The sequence below is a fragment of the Rana temporaria genome, chromosome 4, assembly GCF_905171775.1.
Source record: "Rana temporaria chromosome 4, aRanTem1.1, whole genome shotgun sequence".
Classification (NCBI taxonomy): domain Eukaryota; kingdom Metazoa; phylum Chordata; class Amphibia; order Anura; family Ranidae; genus Rana; species Rana temporaria.
This window is the reverse complement of record NC_053492.1, coordinates 42,347,706-42,366,274: the sequence shown is the minus strand read 5'-3', so window position 1 is coordinate 42,366,274 and position 18,569 is coordinate 42,347,706. Positions and strand designations below refer to the sequence as shown.

The following is an 18,569-nucleotide window of genomic DNA, read 5'->3' as shown; positions in this document are numbered from 1 at the left end:
GCCCCTTGCATGCCTTGCTGTGCCCACTGCAAGCCTCACTGTGCCCATTGCAAGCCTCACTGTGCCCACTGCAAGCCTCACTGTGCCCATTGCATGCCTCACTGTGCCCATTGCATGCCTCACTGTGCCCATTGCATGCCTTACTGTGCCCACTGCAAGCCTCACTGTGCCCATTGCAAGCCTCAATGTGCCCACTGCAAGCCTCACTGTGCCCATTGCAAGCTTCACTGTGCCGATCTGCATGCCTCACTGTGCCCATTGCAAGACTCACTGTGCCCACTGCAAGCCTCACTGTGCCCATTGCATGCCTCACTGTGCCCATTACATGCCTCACTGTGCCCATTTGCAGCCTCACTGTGCCCACTGCATGCCTCACTGTGCCCATTGCATGCCTCACTGTGCCCATTGCATACCTCACTGTGCCCCTTGCATGCCTCACTGTGCCCATTGCATGCCTTACTGTGCCGATCTGCATGCCTCATTGTGCCCATTGCAAGCCTCACTGTGCCCACTGCAAGCCTCACTGTGCCCACTGCAAGCCTCACTGTGCCAATTGCAAGCTTCACTGTGCCGATCTGCATGCCTCACTGTGCCCATTGCAAGCCTCACTGTGCCCACTGCAAGCCTTACTGTGCCCATTGCATGCCTCGCTGTGCCCATTGCATGCCTCACTGTGCCACTTGCATGCCTCACTGTGCCCCTTGCATGCCTTACTGTGCCCACTGCAAGCCTCATTGTGCCCATTGCAAGCCTCACTGTGCCCACTGCAAGCCTCACTGTGCCCATTTCAAGCTTCACTGTGCCGATCTGCATGCCTCACTGTGCCCACTGCAAGCCTCACTGTGCCCACTGCAAGCCTCACTGTGCCCACTGCAAGTCTCACTGTGCCCACTGCAAACTTCACTGTGCTGAACTGCATACCTGATCTCTGTGTCATGCAGTCGACATCCGTCCAGTGTAACCCCGCCCGCCTCCTCCTTGTCCTCGTCTCTGATAGAGGGAACACTCAGTTTCCCAGCAGTGAGTCAGTCTTTAGTGTTCTGCCTATCACGGATGAGGACGAGGAGGAGGCAGGGTGGGGTTACACTGGATGCCATCTGACTGCATTACACAGGGACACAGAGACTTGAGTAGTTTGCCCTGGATCTGCATTGTAAGTTGCCATGGCATGGGTGGGCAGGCCACCAGCACCTTAACAACTAATGATGCTCCAGGGCCATGATGCACAGTCATTCATTGCTATAGTATTGTGGCCGACCCACCTGCCCAATAGCAGCTCATTACACTTAACCAGGGCAGGTAGCATGCAGGGCCATCCCCAGCATTCAGGAGAGGATGGACGACCACCTCCTCCAGATCTTCTTCTCCTGCCGTTAGCTAAAGGCAGGACACTGATGTGATGAGGGGACTGTGTGTGTAAGCCTGGAGGAGAGATGTGGGGTCTTATTGACCCCACATCTCTCCATAAAGAGGACCTGTCACACTGATTCCTATTACACGGGATGTTTACATTCCTTGTAATAGGAATAAAAGTGATCAAAAAAAAAAAAGTGTAAAAATAAAAAAAATTAAGTAAAATAAAAATAAAAATATATATATATATTTTTTAAAACGCCCCTGTCCCCGTTATCTTCGCAGAAGCGAACACGCATGCAAGTCCCGCCCACATATGTAAACGCCGTTCAAACCCCACATTTGAGGTATCGTCGCGTGCGTTCAGGGCCGGTGCAAGGATTTCTGCCTACACAAGCGAAGCTCCATTTTGGCGCCCCCCCCCCAACGGCCACCCACCTCTCTTGCAAAAATGTTTCTTTCAATAATTTTTTTATATAAAAAAAACACACTAATTTGTGCTTTTGTAACCACGCCACACCAGAAATTCTTAGTATAATATATACCATACTACTAAATGTAAAACATACTGGACCCCTTTACATTACACAGCACCATACACCACTGGACCACTTTACATTACATAGCACCCTGCACCTCTGGACCCCATTACACAGACACCCCCAACAGTGCAGACCCCCCAACAGTGCAGACCCCCACAGTACTGACACCCCTATAGTGCAGACCCCCACAGTACAGACACCCTTACAGTGCAGACCCCCACCCGACATACAGACACCCCTACAGTGCAGACCCCCACAGTACAGACACCCCTACAGTGCAGACCCCCATACCCCACAGTACAGACACCCCTATAGTGCAGCCCCCCACAGTACAGAAACCCTTACAGTGCAGACCCCAACCCGACAGTACAGACACCCCTACAGTGCAGACCCCCACCCCTATAGTGCAGACCCCCACAGTACAGACACCCCTACAGTACAGACCCCCCTATAGTGCAGACTCCCACAGTACAGACACCCCTACAGTGCAGACCCCCACAGTACAGACACCCCTACAATGCAGACACCCCTACAGTGCAGACTAGAGGTAGACCGATATGGGTTTTTCTCTGGCCGATACCGATGCCGATATTTCAAAATTGGGGCGGCCGATGGCCGATATTTTTTTTTTTTTTTTTCATTATCTCAGAAAATCTAGGTTGGGGAGGAGGTTATTGTTTAGGGTGGAGAGGTAAAGTGCAGCCTATCAGTGTCCAACAGTGCCACCTCATTAGTGTCCACCAGTTCAGCCTGTCAGTGCAACCTCATCACTGCCTACCAGTTCAGCCCGTTAGTGTCCATCAGTGCCACCTCATTACTGCCCACCAGTGCCACCTCATAATTATTAAAAAAGAAAAAAAATACAATCTTAGTCATTTTAAGGAGGGGGGTACAGAGAGGTGGTTGTGGAGGAGGGGGGTACAGAGAGGTGGTTGTGGAGGAGGGGGGGTACAGAGAGGGCTATAAAGCTACTTCTCTGTGCCCCCTCCTCTACCGCCACCTCTCTGTACCCCCTCCTCTACAGCCACCTCTCTGTACCCCCCTCCTCTACAGCCACCTCTCTGCTCCCCCCTCCTCTACAGCCACCTCTCTGTACCCCCCTCCTCTACAGCCACCTCTCTGTACCCCCCCTCCTCCACAGCCACCTCTCTGTACCCCCCCTCCTCCACAGCCACCTCTCTGTACCCCCCCTCCTCCACAGCCACCTCTCTGTACCCCCCTCCTCCACAGCCACCTCTCTGTACCCCCCTCCTCCACAGCCACCTCTCTCTGTACCCGCCTCCTCCACAGCCATGTGTTGTGGAGAGGGTGGATGGTGCTAGGCGTGGGTGGGGATGCGTTGTGGAGAGGGGTGGGTGGGGATGCGTTGTGGAGAGGGGTGGGTGGGGATGCATTGTGGAGTGGGATGGATGGTGCTTGGCGTGGGTGGTGATGCGTTGTGGTGATGCGTTGTGGAGAGGGGTGGGTGGTACCCGACTCCTCCACAGCCACCTCTCTCTGTACCCGCCTCCTCCACAGCCATGTGTTGTGGAGAGGGTGGATGGTGCTAGGCGTGGGTGGGGATGCGTTGTGGAGAGGGGTGGGTGGGGATGCGTTGTGGAGAGGGGTGGGTGGGGATGCATTGTGGAGTGGGATGGATGGTGCTTGGCGTGGGTGGTGATGCGTTGTGGTGATGCGTTGTGGAGAGGGGTGGGTGGTACCCGACTCCTCCACAGCCACCTCTCTCTGTACCCGCCTCCTCCACAGCCATGTGTTGTGGAGAGGGTGGATGGTGCTAGGCGTGGGTGGGGATGCGTTGTGGAGAGGGGTGGGTGGGGATGCGTTGTGGAGAGGGGTGGGTGGGGATGCATTGTGGAGTGGGATGGATGGTGCTTGGCGTGGGTGGTGATGCGTTGTGGTGATGCGTTGTGGAGAGGGATGGATGGTGCTGGGTGGGGATGCGTTGTGGAAAGGGATGGATGGTGCAGGGGATGCGTTAGAGAGGGATGGATGGTGCTGGGTGGGGATGTGTTGTGGAAAGGGATAGATGGTGCAGGGGAATGCGTTAGAGAGGGATGGATGGTGCTGGGTGGGGATGAAGATGATTGTGTTGCATTGTGAAGATGGATGAGGATGACTCTGTGGGGATGAGAGTTACATTGTGAAGAGGATCTCCACAATGTAACTCTCATATCCACCCAGAGTCATCCTCATCCATCTTCACAATGCCAGCCTGTCAACCTCAGCCAGGTTTCCCTTTAAACAGGAGTTTAATTAAAGTCTGCAGGGGGGGGGGGGGGCCCAGTAACACACACAATTTCTGTGACTTACCCTCCATCCATGCTGCTTCCTAACATCAATAACATCATTAGCATGTGACAAACCCGACCGTGGCCAGCACTAGCTAAACTTCTCTTCTCTTCTCTCCTGCTGAAGGGAGCATGCTGGCTGCTTGTAATTTTTTTTTGTGATGGACGCTGATGAGCTGACCAGCCAATCTGCAGGCACTTGATAGGGCTAGGTGCATGCAGATTGGCTGGTCAGCTCATCAGCGTCCATCACAAAAAAAAATTACAAGCAGCCAGCATGCTCCCTTCACCAGGAGAGAAGAGAAGAGAAGTTTAGCTAGTGCTGGCCACGATCTCCTGCTGGGGGAGTTACTAGTCAGGCAGCAGAGACTCGGTTTGTCACATGCTAATGATGTTATTGTTCTTCTGCAACAGCTCACCGGGGGAGGGGGCGGGGCAGTGCGGTGCCAGTGAAACTTTTTCTCCCTCCCTTCTCCTCTACAGACGCCGTTCCCGCAACTCGAGCCCTGGAGCGGGACACCGGGCGCCGGAGGGCGGCGGCAACTCCGGACAGTAAATAAAAAAAAAGGTCATCTTAACGCCCCATCCCAGGCTGCGGACCTGCCCGCCCCAAGCGGCCGCTTGGTCCGCCTGGTGGTTGCGCCGGCCCTGCGTGCGTTAGAGCGTGTGCAACAATTTTAGCACTAGACCTCCTCTGTAACTCGAAAATAGTAACCTGTAAAAAATGTTAAAGCGTCGCCTATGGAGATTTTTAAGTACCTAAGTTAGGCGCCATTCCATGAGTGTGCGCAATTTTAAAGCGTGACATGTTAGGTATCTATTTACTCGGTGTAACATCCTCTTTCACATTATACAAAAAAAATGGGCTAACTTTACTGTTTTGTTATTTTTTAATTCATGAACCCGTTTTTTTTCCCCTAAAAAAGGCGTTTGAAAAATTATTGCGCAAATACTGTGCGAGAAAAAAAGTTGCAATGACTGCCATTTTATTCCCTAGGGTGTCTGCTAAAAAATATATATATATAATGTTTGGGGGTTCTGATTAATTTTCTAGCAAAAAATTTTAGATTTTTACATTAAGGAGAGAAGTGCCAAAATAGGCCCGATTGTCAAGTTGTTAATAAAAATGCCATAAAAATAACCCCTATTTTGTAGACGCTATAACTTTTGCACAAACCAATCAATAAACGCTTATTGCGATTTTTTTATTACCAAAAATATGTAGAAGATGACGTATCAGCCTAAACTGAGGACATTTTTTTTTATTATTTATTATAGCAAAACGTTAAAAATATAGCTTTTTTTTCAAAATTGTCGCTCTTTTTTTGTTTATAGCGCAAAAAATAAAAACCACAGAGGTGATCAAATACCACCAAAAGAAAGCTCTATTTGTGGGGAAAAAAGGACGTCAATTTTGTTTGGAAGCCACGTCGCATGACTGCGCAATTCCCAGTTAAAGTGACACAGTGCCCAATCGCATAAAATGGCCCGGTCATTGGGCAGCCAAATCCTCCGGGGCTGAAGTGGTTAACACATTGGTTATAAGTTTTATTTTTACCAGCCAGTCCAGTAAATACCGAGCCATACCAGGTCATCATTATACCACTATACATCATTTCCGTTTATGAATTATATATTTTCAATTAGACTAAATCAAGCCAATATTCCCTACTGTTCTATTCCTGCTGTTAATGGTTATGAGGTTCTATTAATAATGTAGAAAAGAGAAAGATCGCTTAACAGGCTGAAAAGGTGATTAACATAAAAAAAACGACTAATTCGATGGGCCCATGTTAACCACTTAAGGACCCCTTCATGCCGATATACGTTGGCAGAAGGGCACGGCTGGGCACAGGCACGTATCGGTACATTGCCTTTAAGTAAGAATCACTCCCTTAGGGCACATTTAACCCCTTAGCGCCCCCTAGTGGTTAACCCCTTCACTGCCATTGTAATTTTCACAGTAAAAAGTGCATTTTTGTAGCACTTTTTGCTGTGAAAATGACAATGGTCCCAAAAATGTGTCAAAAGTGTCCAATGTGTCCGCCATAATGTCGCAGTCACGAAAAAAAATCGCTGATTACTAGTAGAAAAAAAATATTAATAAAAAATGCCATAAAACTATCCCCTATTTTGTAAACGCTATGGGCTACATTCAGCATTGAATTACGCCGGCGTATCTATAGATACGGCGTGTAAATTCAAAGCTGCGCCGGCGTATCTTCTTTCTTTATTCAGAAAGCAAGATACGCCGGAATTAGGCTAAGATCCGACTGGCGTAAGTCTCTTACACCGTCGTATCTTAGGGTGCATACTTACGCTGGCCGCTAGGTGGCGCTTCCGTCGTATTCGGCGTAGAATATGCAAATGACCTAGATATGCCGATTCACAAACGTACGTGCGCCCGGCGGAATTTTTTTACGTCATTTGCGTAAGGCTTTCCCGGCGTAACGTTGCTGCTGCTTCTATGAGGCACACGTAATGTTAAGCATGGACGTCGTTCCCGCGTCAAATTTTAATATTTTCTACGTCGTTTGCGTAAGTCGTTCGCGAATAGGGCTGGACGTAATTTACGTTCACGTCGAAACCAATACATCCTTGCGGCGTACTTTGGAGCAATGCACACTGGGATATGTACACGGACGGCGCATGCGCCGTTTTTAAAAAACGTCAATCACGTCGGGTCACCACCCATTTACATAAAACACGCCCCCTCGTACTCATTTGAATTAGACGCGCTTACGCCGGCCCCATTTACGCTACGCCGCCGTAACTTAGGAGGCAAGTGCTTTGTGAATACAGCACTTGCCTCTCTGATTTACGGCGGCGTAGCGTAAATACGATACGCTACGCCTCCGTAACAATGCGCCGCCCTACCTGAATCTAGCCCTATAAATTTTGCGCAAACCAATCGATAAACGCTTATTGCAGTTTTTTTTTTCCAAAAATAGGTAGAAGAATACATATCGGCCTAAACTGAGGAAAAAATATATTTTTTTATATATTTTTTAGGGATATTTATTATAGCAAAAAGTAAAAAATATAAAAAAAATTCAAAATTGTCGCTCTATTTTTGTTTATAGTGCAAAAAAATACCACCAAAAGAAAGCTCTATTTACGGGAAAAAAAGGACGCCAATTTTGTTTGGGAGCCACATCCCACGACCACGCAATTGTCAGTTAAAACGGCGCAGTGCCGAATCGCAAAAAGGGGCCAGGTCCTTAACCTGCATAATGGTCCGGGTCTTAAGTGGTTAAAGGATGACTCCAGGCACATTTTATTCGGTTTGAATGGCGAGGTTTGTATTTCTGTATGGAGGAGGGATATTCCTATACTCCCTGTCCTTGTGACATCCGCAGAAGAAATGGAGAGGAGTAATTGTCGCTGGGACAGGAAGGCACAGACTACAATAAAAACATTGTTGGATGTTCAAACCCTCCCTCACTTTACTAAAAATGTATATTTGTTGTGTCCCTGTTATGCCGCGTACACACGCTCGGAATTTCCGACAACAAATGTTCGATAGGAGCTTTTGGTCGGAAATTCTGACCGTGTGTAGGCCCCATCGGACATTTGCTGACAACATTTGTGCGACCGTGTGTATGGAAGACAAGTTTGAGCCAACATCCGTCGGAAATTAGAGAGACTTCCCATCACTTCCTGTCTGGACAGGAAGTCAAGGCAAATTTCTCCAACTGGGACACAGGCTGGCTCTTATACTAATTCAGTAACTTCAAATTTTCAGATGTCCTTCTACCGCCATGGCAACGTAAAAAGTTTAATTGTCTATATTTAGTCCCCAATGCGCACCATTCAGAGAATACTTTGTATTTTTTCAGTGAATGCAAAGTGTTTATCAATTGGTCCATGTAGAGAGCCCCCCCACCCCCACCCCCGACTTAATCAAAATGCAATGCAGAAAATGCAAAGTGTTCCCTAAATGGCGCCCATGCCAAGCGAGTGACCTCCTGTGTTTACAATGCAGCTGTTCAGAACAGGGCCAAGAAGCAAATGGAGATCACTGGAGTAGTGGTGCCTACTATAGTGATTCCCAGCTTCCATGGGGATCCCACAGGTATGGTGGCATAAATATATATATATATATATAGACACATATATATGAATATACATATTTATACAAGGGTGCTAGCTGGACTATAACTTTGTAAAGGTTGCCATACCTGGAATTTATATTTAAAGTGTTACTAAACCCAGCACCCTGCATTCATTATATCTGGTCTCCCACTGTACACAGAACATGAAAATGAAATTATTTTAGTAAAAATAAACAGCTAAATAAATACCCTTTCTCATCAGCAGTATATGTCAGTCTTGTGACTTATATCAGTGTCTGCTTAAAGCTTGTAGGAGGGGTTTTCATTCTCCTCTGACTGTCCTATGAGGCTGCAGGACCCCTGACACTCTGTCTGGATAGTTCTTTTTGGCCCTGTGCTGATCACATACCCCCTCCCAAGAAAAAAGACTCTTTAGCAATACACCCCAAACTGAGCATGTGCAGCTTGTCCCCCAATGCTCTGTTCTATAAGGAGATGTATTAGGGATAGGGTGACCATGTGTCCCGGATTGCCGGGGACAGTCCCGCATTTTGCAGGTCTGTCCCGGGCACATTAATTCCAGGGCAATACAGTGTATGAAACTGACACATCCACCCCTCCCCCCCCCCGGGCCAATCTGATGCCCCCAAAAAAGGCTGCCACATCACCGCTTTACTCACTGACAGTACTTGTCCTGGCCGGACAATCCTAAATCCCGCCTCTTGTGTCCAATCACTGTCCTGTGATTCGTTACACCACAAGCTGATTTTTGGGAAGGGGGGGGGTGTCCCTGAATGGTAGTTTGAAAATGTGGTCACACTAATTGGGGACTGTGGAAGAAGGGGAGAATTAGAGAAGACAGGATCAAACAGCCTTTTTACACAATGCAGAGGATTTTTTTTTTTTTTTTTTTTTTTTTTTTTGCACCTGGTATTCCCAGGCGGTCTCCCATCCAGGTACTAACCAGGCCCGACTTTTTTTTTTTTTTTTTTTTTCCCCACTTCAGACTCCGCTCATACTTGACAACGAGACTTGCTCACGGTTAGACCGCCCTTAACGTCTCTCTAGTGGCTTCGCATCATGCGTGGGTTTTTTTTTTTTTTTTTTTTTTTTAACAGTTGCAAATTTGTCCTTTTTTTTTTTTTTTTTTTAACCATTGCAAATTTGTCCTTTTTTTTTTTTTTTTTTTTTTTTTTTTTTTTAACAGTTGCAGATTTGTCCTTTTTTTTTTTTTTTTCCCTTTTCCCTCCCCTCTTTTCCTACTTTTTTCTTTTCTTTCCCCCCCCCCCCCCCCCCCCCCCCCCCTGTCTGTGTGCCTTGCAATCTTCTTCTTTTTTTTTTTTTTTGTTTTCTCACTTATCCACTTCTGTCATTCCTTGAACAAACTTTTCCGATAATTTAAAAACTTTCCATTTTTCCCACACCTCATTATATCTATCCACTCCTCCTGTCTCTCCACAGGCCAGGTACTCCATCTCTTCTATGTATTCCACCCTTTCCATCAATTCTTTAATTGATGGCCTTTTTGGGTGTAGCCAGTTTTTTGGAATCAGGGCCTTTGCTGCATTTAGCAGCACTGGAACCAGGGTTATTGCGTATTGTTTTTTTGTTTTTTCGGTTCCATGAAATAGACAGGGCAGTGGGCTACACGGGATCCTCTCCCCTGTTATTTTTTCGATATATTCCAGGGCTTCTTTCCAATATTCCTGTATTCCCGGGCAGTCCCACCATATGTGCATAGTTGTCCCTTTTTGCTTACAATTCCTCCAACAAAGCTCTGAGTTTTTTGGATGGATTTTATTCATTCTTGATGGGGTCAAGTGCCATCGAACCATACACTTATAATTTGCTTCTATGGAAGTTATATCTGAGGCATAATTATAAACTGCACCTATCATTTGTGATTTGTCAATCTTTTTACCCAAATCGCTTTCCCATTTTTCTAGGCAGGGCAGTGTTTCCTGGGTCTCGAGCTCCGTTAATATTCCATATGCTTTTGATATACCATGTGTCAGTGGCCCATCTATACTGCATATTTTTTCTATTGGGTTTAATGTTTTTTCTTCACGAATCGGTTGTGGTAGTGTGCTCACAATGTGTTTTAACTGTAAATACTCCCATTCACTCATCCGTTGCTCCCCTTCTCCCACTATTATATCCTGTCTTGCTTTTATTTTTCCCCGTGTGACAATATCTTTTAATTTTTTCTCACCCAATTGCTTGCCGAAACGTGTTCCATTACCTGGTGGGAAGAGCTTTGTGCCTGCTAATGGGATTAATGGAGAGTTGTACTCCCATTTTTCCCGTCTAAATAAAGTGTCCCATATTTTAAAAACATTTTTTGTTATACTATGTGTGTTTGTGCCCAATTTCCTCGTCTTAGGTGGTATCCAAATGTTTCTGTTTAATTGTGCATTACTTATTTTCTCTTCCATACGTGCCCATTTTTTTTTGGTATGTATATTTGTCCATTCTACTAACCTAGCTAAATTAACGGCAAAATAATATCTTTTTATGTCGGGGAGTCCCAACCCGCCTCCTTTTTTTTTCAGGCTCAGTTGTGTGTAGCTTATTCTGGCCTTTTTACCTGCCCATATATATTTCGAGATTATTGTTTTAATTACCTTAAAGAAGCTTTGCGGTATCTTTATTGGGAGCATTTGGAGTTTATATGTTATCTTCGGTAGTATCATCATTTTAAACGCATTTATCTTTCCTATCCAGGAGATGTGTTTTCTTGCGAGATTTTTCAAGTCTTGGTTAATGTCATTAATTAAGGGGACGAAGTTGGCTATGTAGAGTTTTTCAACTGTTGGTGTGATCTTTATTCCTAAATATGTAATAGCTTCCTTTTCCCATGTAAATGGGAAATCCTTCTGCAGCTCTTCTGCTTCTTTTTTTTCTATCCCCACATTTAGAATTACTGTTTTTATCGGGTTTATTTTGAAGTTGGAAAGTTCACCGTATCTTTTTATTTCCTTTATAACGTTAGGGAGGGAAACTCTAGGTTTAGTCAGGTATAGGAGTATGTCGTCTGCGTATGCCGCCACCTTGTGTTCGTCATCTCCCACTCTCACCCCTCCTATGTCCGGGTTTTCCCGGATTTTTGCTAACAGTGGTTCCAGTGCTATTACATATAGGAGGGGTGAGAGCGGGCACCCCTGTCTGGTACCATTTTTCATTTCGAACGCAGACGACATACTCCCATTGACCTTTACCCTTGCCGTCGGGTGGCTATATAGGTTTTTTACCCATTTCAAAAATCTTGGTCCCAGACCTATATTTTGTAGAGTTTCCATCATAAACCCCCAGTCGACTCTGTCGAATGCTTTTTCAGCATCTAAAGACATGAGTACGACTGGGGGTTTCTTTTTTGGATCCTGTTGTAGTAGCAGCAGGGTCCTTATGCTATTATCTCTCCCCTCTCTGCCCGCTACAAAGCCTGCCTGATCTATATTTATTAATTCCGGCATTAAACTTTTTATCCTAGTTGCTAGTATTTTCGCATAAACCTTTAGGTCTGCATTTAACAATGCTATTGGTCGATAGTTTGAACACAACGTTCCATCTTTTCCTGTTTTAGGGATTATAGAAATACTTGCTAGCAGCGATTCTTTTCTTATTTCCTCTTCCTCTCCTATTTTATTGAAATAATTACACATCTCAGGGACCAAAAGTTCTCTAAATTTTTTATAATATTTAATCGGCAAACCGTCGGGGCCTGGACTCTTACCACTCGGTGTTTCCTGGAGGGCCCTATAAATCTCCTCTTGAGTTATAGAGGCTTCCAGGGATTCCCTGTCGTTTTGAGTTATTTTAGGTAAGTTCACTTCTTTTAGGTATTCCTTGATTTTCCTTATTCTAATATTTTGCTGCTCTTGAGTTTCGTTAATTCTTATTGAATATAATGTACTATAATAAGTCTGAAAAGCTTCCGCAATTTCCGATGTCTTATATTTCATAAGACCGTCTTGGTTTTTTATTTTTTCTATGTAATTTTTTATTTTTTTTTCCCTTGATATTCTGGCTAGATATTTCCCTGGTTTGTTCCCCCATTTATACCTCTCTTTTCTGACATTTTTGAATATTTTCCTTGTTTCTACCTTCATCAAGTCTCTGAGCTGGGCCCTCTTTATCACAATTTCTTGATATACCTCATTTTCTCCTCGCTCTTTATGCGTTTGTTCCAGTTCAAATAATTCAGATGTTAATTTTTCCATGTTTAATTTTCTTATCTTTTTTTTCCCTGCTCCAATTGCAATTAATTTCCCTCTAATGTATGCCTTATGGGCCTCCCAAACAGTTGCCATCTTTACTTCTGGTGTATTATTAAGAGTGAAATATTGTTCCAAGTCGATTTTTACTATATTGTTTACCTCTGTATCCTCTATGAGTTCTTCGTTTAAGTTCCACGTTCCTTTTCTTTGCTCTATCTCTTTGAATCTTATTTTCACTATTACCGGAGCATGATCTGAGATTGTGGTTACCCCTATTGATGTTTTAACTACGTCTTCCAACGACTCATGGTCTACCATTATATAATCCAATCTTGAATATGTTCCGTGCACAGAAGAGTAATATGTATAGTCCTTTTTGTTTGGATATGTAATCCTCCAAGGATCTATTAAACAGTGACTATGCATTTTTTTTCCCAATATTCTTAGCTGTTTAATATTTCGTCTCTGTGCTCCAGACATATTATCTAGATGATAGTCCATTGAAAGATTGAGGTCTCCTGCTAAAATTACTTGACCTTGCTTGAAGTCCATTAAAACGTTCAAGAGCCCCCTCAGATATTTATGAGGTTGTCTATTTGGACAGTATATGTTTGCGAGCGTATATTTTTTCCCTTGGAGTACCCCTCTCAGAAACAAATAACGTCCTTCTGGGTCAACTTTCCTATCTTCTATTGTAAAAGTGATGTTCTTCCCTATTCCTATAGCAACCCCCTTAGATCTTTTCTTTGGAGAGTCCCCGTAGTACCAAGTGGGGACTGCCCGAGAATACAGTCTAACATTTGAGTCCAAAGTTATGTGTGTCTCTTGCAAAAAAACTATTTCAGCGGAGTACCTTTCGACCTCTCTTAATACCATATGCCTTTTTTCCGGGCAACTGAGACCTCTTACATTATATGTTATAAAATTTATATTTGTCATTTCTTTCTCTTTTTTTTTTTTTTTTTACCTTTCTCTGATAAGTATATTTTTTTCCGTTGCAAGACACACAGATCTAAGACCCCCCACCAGGCCCTTCTATTTTCCCCCTCCCCCCTCCCCCCCCTCCCCTTCTCCTGTCTCCCCCCCCCACCCTCCCCTCCCGTCATATCTTGCCCCCCTGTTCTTCATGTGGGGCTTTCTCATCGCCTCCCCCCTCCCTCCATTCCCCCCAATCGATCCCTGACCCTATGGTCTTTTAGAGCTTTTTCTATTTGGCGCTCCAGGCGCTCTTTTGCTCCTTGGGCTAAGGTGGAGTTCTATTTTAGCCCGGTCTCCTACCCCCCTATACTGGGGAATTGGGGAAGGAGTGCCCTCCGGATCCGCCCCCTCTCCAGTCCCGCTCCTGTAGCTTACTGTTTAGAACCTCCCCATCCCTCCTCCCCCCCCCCTTTCCCCCCCCCCACTCCGCCATCTAACGTTTTCAGTCCTTTTTTGGTGTTGGGATATCTAATCTCTGACAAAATTCTGGCACTTCCTCTAAAAACCTCAGTCTTGCCGAGATACCGTTTTTCCTGCCTATCAGGCAGGCTGGGAAACCCCAATTATATTGTATATCATGTTCCTGCAAGACTCTTAACAATGGTTTTAAGTTTCTTCTTCTTTTTAACGTCTCTTGTGATAGATCTTGGTATATTTGAATATTATGCTGATCGAATTCTAATGGCGACTTCCCTCTCAGTTTTCTCCATAGTTGGTTCTTCTCTTCCCAACTTTCAAATCGCACTATAATATCTCTAGGGTATTCCTGTGCTCTCTCTCTAGCTCGTCTTATCCTATGCGCACGTTCTATTTTTAGTGGGGAAGTTATTTCTCTCTCCAATATTGGATTGCAAATTTTTCTTATTGTTTCTGAGAGATCCTCAGCCTCTGTCGTTTCTGGAACTCCGCGTATTCTTATATTCTTCCTTCTTTCCCTATTTTCTTGATCTTCTAATTTATACGCCTGTTCACGTTGATTTATTTTTAATGCTTTTATTTCATCTTCTAATTTTTTAACTGAGGTTATGTTGTGATCGACTTTTTTCTCAACTTCTTCCACTCTTTCCAATATGTGCCCCATATTTCTCTCCATTTTTTCCATTTGCGTTTTAAGTGATCTTTCTAGAGCGGCAAACATTCCTTCCATTTCCTTTTTTGTTGGCAAAAGTGTAATGTCCTGCGTTTCTTCTCTGTCTCCCTGTCCCAGGTCCATCTCTTTATCTGTTTCTCTATCTTGATCTGTTTTTTTCTCTAATAGTGACTCTGAGAGAGTTTCTGAGTCTGTCAAGATATTAACAGTCCCTTTTTTCTTCTCTTTCTTCTTTTCCTTTTCTACCTGGCCTCCTCGGGTTATTGATGGTTTTTCTATCTGCTGATTATCTCCATTTGTCCCATGGGTCACAAATTTGCACATTGGGCCTGGACTTTGACTTAAGCGGGGGACCTTTGGGATTGCCCCGCCTTTTACTCCTTTTCCCCTTGTGGTCATCCTTCACTCCCTTTCAGTCCTGCTGTAGTCCTGATTGCTTACCCGTGCTTCTTGCTGCGCTTGTGATTAAACTACACCGCTTTACAGCAAATTCTATAGTAAGACCCCTTTGCACTTATGGGAGGTGTATGCTGCACGGAACAATGCCCTTTGGTATCACGTTTTAAAGTTGATTTGGTATTTCTACTTTTTGGCTTTGGTTTTAAATTGAAGACCTTCGGAGCACCCAGCACGTATATTAACCCCCTTCTTCTGTCGGTCACCAGTGCGCGTCGCACTCAATGACCTCCTTTTACAGGTTTTCAGGGCTTTTTAGTATGGTTAATTATACTGTTTGCTGTGCTTTAACCATTATATCCGTCAGTTTATAATTACGTTCTCTGCCAGGCCTGCGTGTACTTATATATTATAAATATTGCAGTATAATATAAAAAGGGTCCAAGATGTGTTACATCTATGTTATCTAATAGAAGGGAGAGAGAAAAAAAAAAATTAGGGAACACGGAGAGAGGGAAAAAAAAAAAAGGAAATTCTCCCCGTCTCTCTCATCACTCCCAATGGGCAAAGGGGGGATGTCGCGGGGGGGGCCGTCACCAAAGCTTTAGAATTACCAGCATCCTTATAATCACATCTCGACAAGCACAGGAAATGACAGAAAAGCACTCATGTCCCTTGTATCTCCTCATTGCCTGTCTTCATATCAGTCCCTTCCAGTTACCAGTTCTTCTGTAAAAATGTCCCATTGAGATTTATGTATATGTATACTTATTTTTTTTTCCTTAGTTCTTTAACTCGTTCTTTAACTCATAAAGAGGACGTTTGTACTCACCACTCTGCCACTTGCAATGAGCTCAAACATGTACTCACCAATCTGGTAGTTTTCACGCAGGGAGAGGAAAGGATAGAGACTGCTGTAATATGTTTCCCTGTGTCCCTGGACCTACTTTTGCTGACATTGGCGGTGGGCTGGATCCTTTCCCATGGGATTTTTACTGCCGGGTTGCCTGGCGCCGTGTCTCCCCTTCCCTCAGCCTCCTCTTCTATATTACTGCCTGGAGGGGGGGTGCGGTGGGGAGGTGCGGCTCACCTCAATAGCTCAGCCACCCGTACACTCCGTTGGAGGGAGACTTATCAGCCTGTTGCCTCAGGGGGGGCTCCGGCCCCCGCTCACCTCTGGGAATCCCCCCCCTTACTTCACGCACTGACCCGGCGCTCCTTCCTCTCGTCTCTGCACGCCGCTGCAAACCACCGCCGCCACCCAATCAGCCGGCGCGATCCAGGAAGCCGGGGAAGCCGCACTGCCTGCGTGTTCACACGCAGCACGTCAGGCTAACCCGATCGAGGGGGGTGAGGATCCGATCCAATCCGCTCCAGGGGTCCGAGACTTCAGCCCGGGGGGGGGGTGGAGGGGGACGAGCTAGCGGGAGGAACAGAGAATCTGGCTCCTAGACATCCTGGACATCCCCGGTCCTCAGAGCGGGCTGGAGAGAGAGCACCTCCGTCTAGCTACTCCTTCACACTGACCGCGCCATCTTCAGACTCCTCCCTCCAATGCAGAGGATTAACCCCTTAGGTTCCACAGTGAGTATAACAAGCATGCTTTACATCCCAGGACTTCATGGACAAATACAAATCTTTAGGTGGGTAAAAACAGCTCTATTATATGTATTTCATGAGTGTATTTAGCTGTTTGTCTGGAGTTCAGTTTTAAACCTAAAAAAATAACATTGAGGTTATTTTTACTGTCTAGTTGTTTCTAGTTTAGAAATTCTTGCTGAGCGTAAGTTGGAAGATGTCTAGCTGGACATAATTCCAGTTGTTACTTAGGAACGGCTCGTATAAACTGCAGACACAACACAATAAATGCCACTTCTTGTGAAATGTATTGAGCCAAACCTATAAAAACCACCCGACAGAGGCCGAGTTGTCTTCTCTGAACTAGGAACGCTAAAGTGAACCTGTCACAAATGTAGGCAACTCATACAAAGCACAAGAGACCCAAATACACAATCAGGGCTTTCCTTCAGGGAAAACATCCCATGGATCAGTAGATACAGACAGAAAAACCTAGAAGCAAAATTCCCATTTGCATGGATTCTGCCTCTGAATGCCCCTATAGGGGGGTTTGGCACTACCAGTCCCGGGACAAGGTCATGCAGCACCCAGGGCAGAGATGCCAAAATGCGCCCCCCCCCCCACCTTCCCTTAGGGTTAGCAGTGATGTCGCTGTTACTGATAAAGACTAGTTTCCTGTCTCAATACAGGAGAGACTTGCAGTGACCCACTGGTATAATCTGTTGAGATAAGCAGAGACAAACAAACACACACACAGACACAGCTTCTTGTGGAGAGTGAAGGAGGAGAGCAGAGCAGAACAGAAGGCCGAGTAGCTCCCTCCCATTGCCTTTATAATGCTCATGACATCACAGATACATACATTTTCATTGGTTCACAATAAGTACACACCCATCGATCCCTCCCAATCACCCTGGACCCCACCCATTTACCCTCCCCTCTTGTAAGCACATGGCAAAGTTCTTTTTGTTCAACCCTAGATCATAGGGGTCTCCTACTGAAACCTACAAGGAATATAATGAGGTGGGCTGGAAAGAGGGGCTTGTCCAAGAACAGGGGCAGGGAAAAGGCAGTCCTTTGTTCGAAATAGTCCAGAAAACAGTCCTTTTAGATATTCATACACAGGAAACAAGGTTATTGCCTTTTAAGGGCATAAACAGTCCAGAACCAGGATTCCTTTGATGTGAGGTAGCAGACAAGAAGAAAATGGAGTGGAAAACACTATTTGAACACAATTCATTGCATTAAACATATCTTATATATATCATCAAGGAAAATAGGTACTAATATGATTTCATTCATGCATATATATTTATATATAAAAAAGTAGCAAAAAGAATACATGAAAAATAATACTAAACATTATTAATAGTTCTAATAAAAAATTAGCTCAGCTTATCAAATAGGCATTATTACAGAAATCTATCACATTACTACTCCTGTCACCCTTGTAACAGAAGCAACTGGCACAGGGCACCCCCATCCCTGCCCACATACAATTGCGCCCAGGGCAGCCGTTCCTCCTGCCCACCTGTTGTCCTGGCCCTGGTCATTTCATTAAAAGATCTTTGGGGGTGCCCGAGGCTGAGCTGCGCTTCCTGCATCCATAGACCACCACCAGAACACACCGGTTGGTGCTCGCAGCCATTGGATGCCAGCACTGTTCAAATGCCAGTTCAATGCTGGTTTTCCAGCATGCCCATTCTATAGAAGCTGCCTGTTTGGCCAGCTTCTGTCAGGCAGGCTGGTGTACATACAGGCTGGTGTTTATATTGAACAGGCTGATACCAGCTGATATTCGGGCCTTCTGTACCATAGGGGGAAGGTGAGGGGGCGATACTGCTGTTGGAAATTTTTTTGACCTTAATACAGAGAATGCGTTAAAGCGGGAGTTCACCCATAAAACAATTTTTCCCCTTAGATGGATGCTCGTTTTGTCTAGGGGAATCGGCTAGTTGTTTTAAAATATGAGCTGTACTTACCGTTTTCGAGATGCATCTTCTCCGTAGCTTCCGGGTATGGGTCTTCGGGAGCGGGCGTTCCTTCTTGATTGACAGTCTTCCGAGAGGCTT

The 18,569-nt window shown here is 45.3% G+C and overlaps 1 protein-coding gene across 2 annotated transcripts in view; it reads left to right on the top strand.

Annotated features, from left to right (window-relative positions):
• The window catches only part of FAM167A (family with sequence similarity 167 member A), a 104,517-nt gene that overhangs the window by 74,282 nt on the left and 11,666 nt on the right, over positions 1-18,569 (top strand). The window lies entirely within an intron of this gene.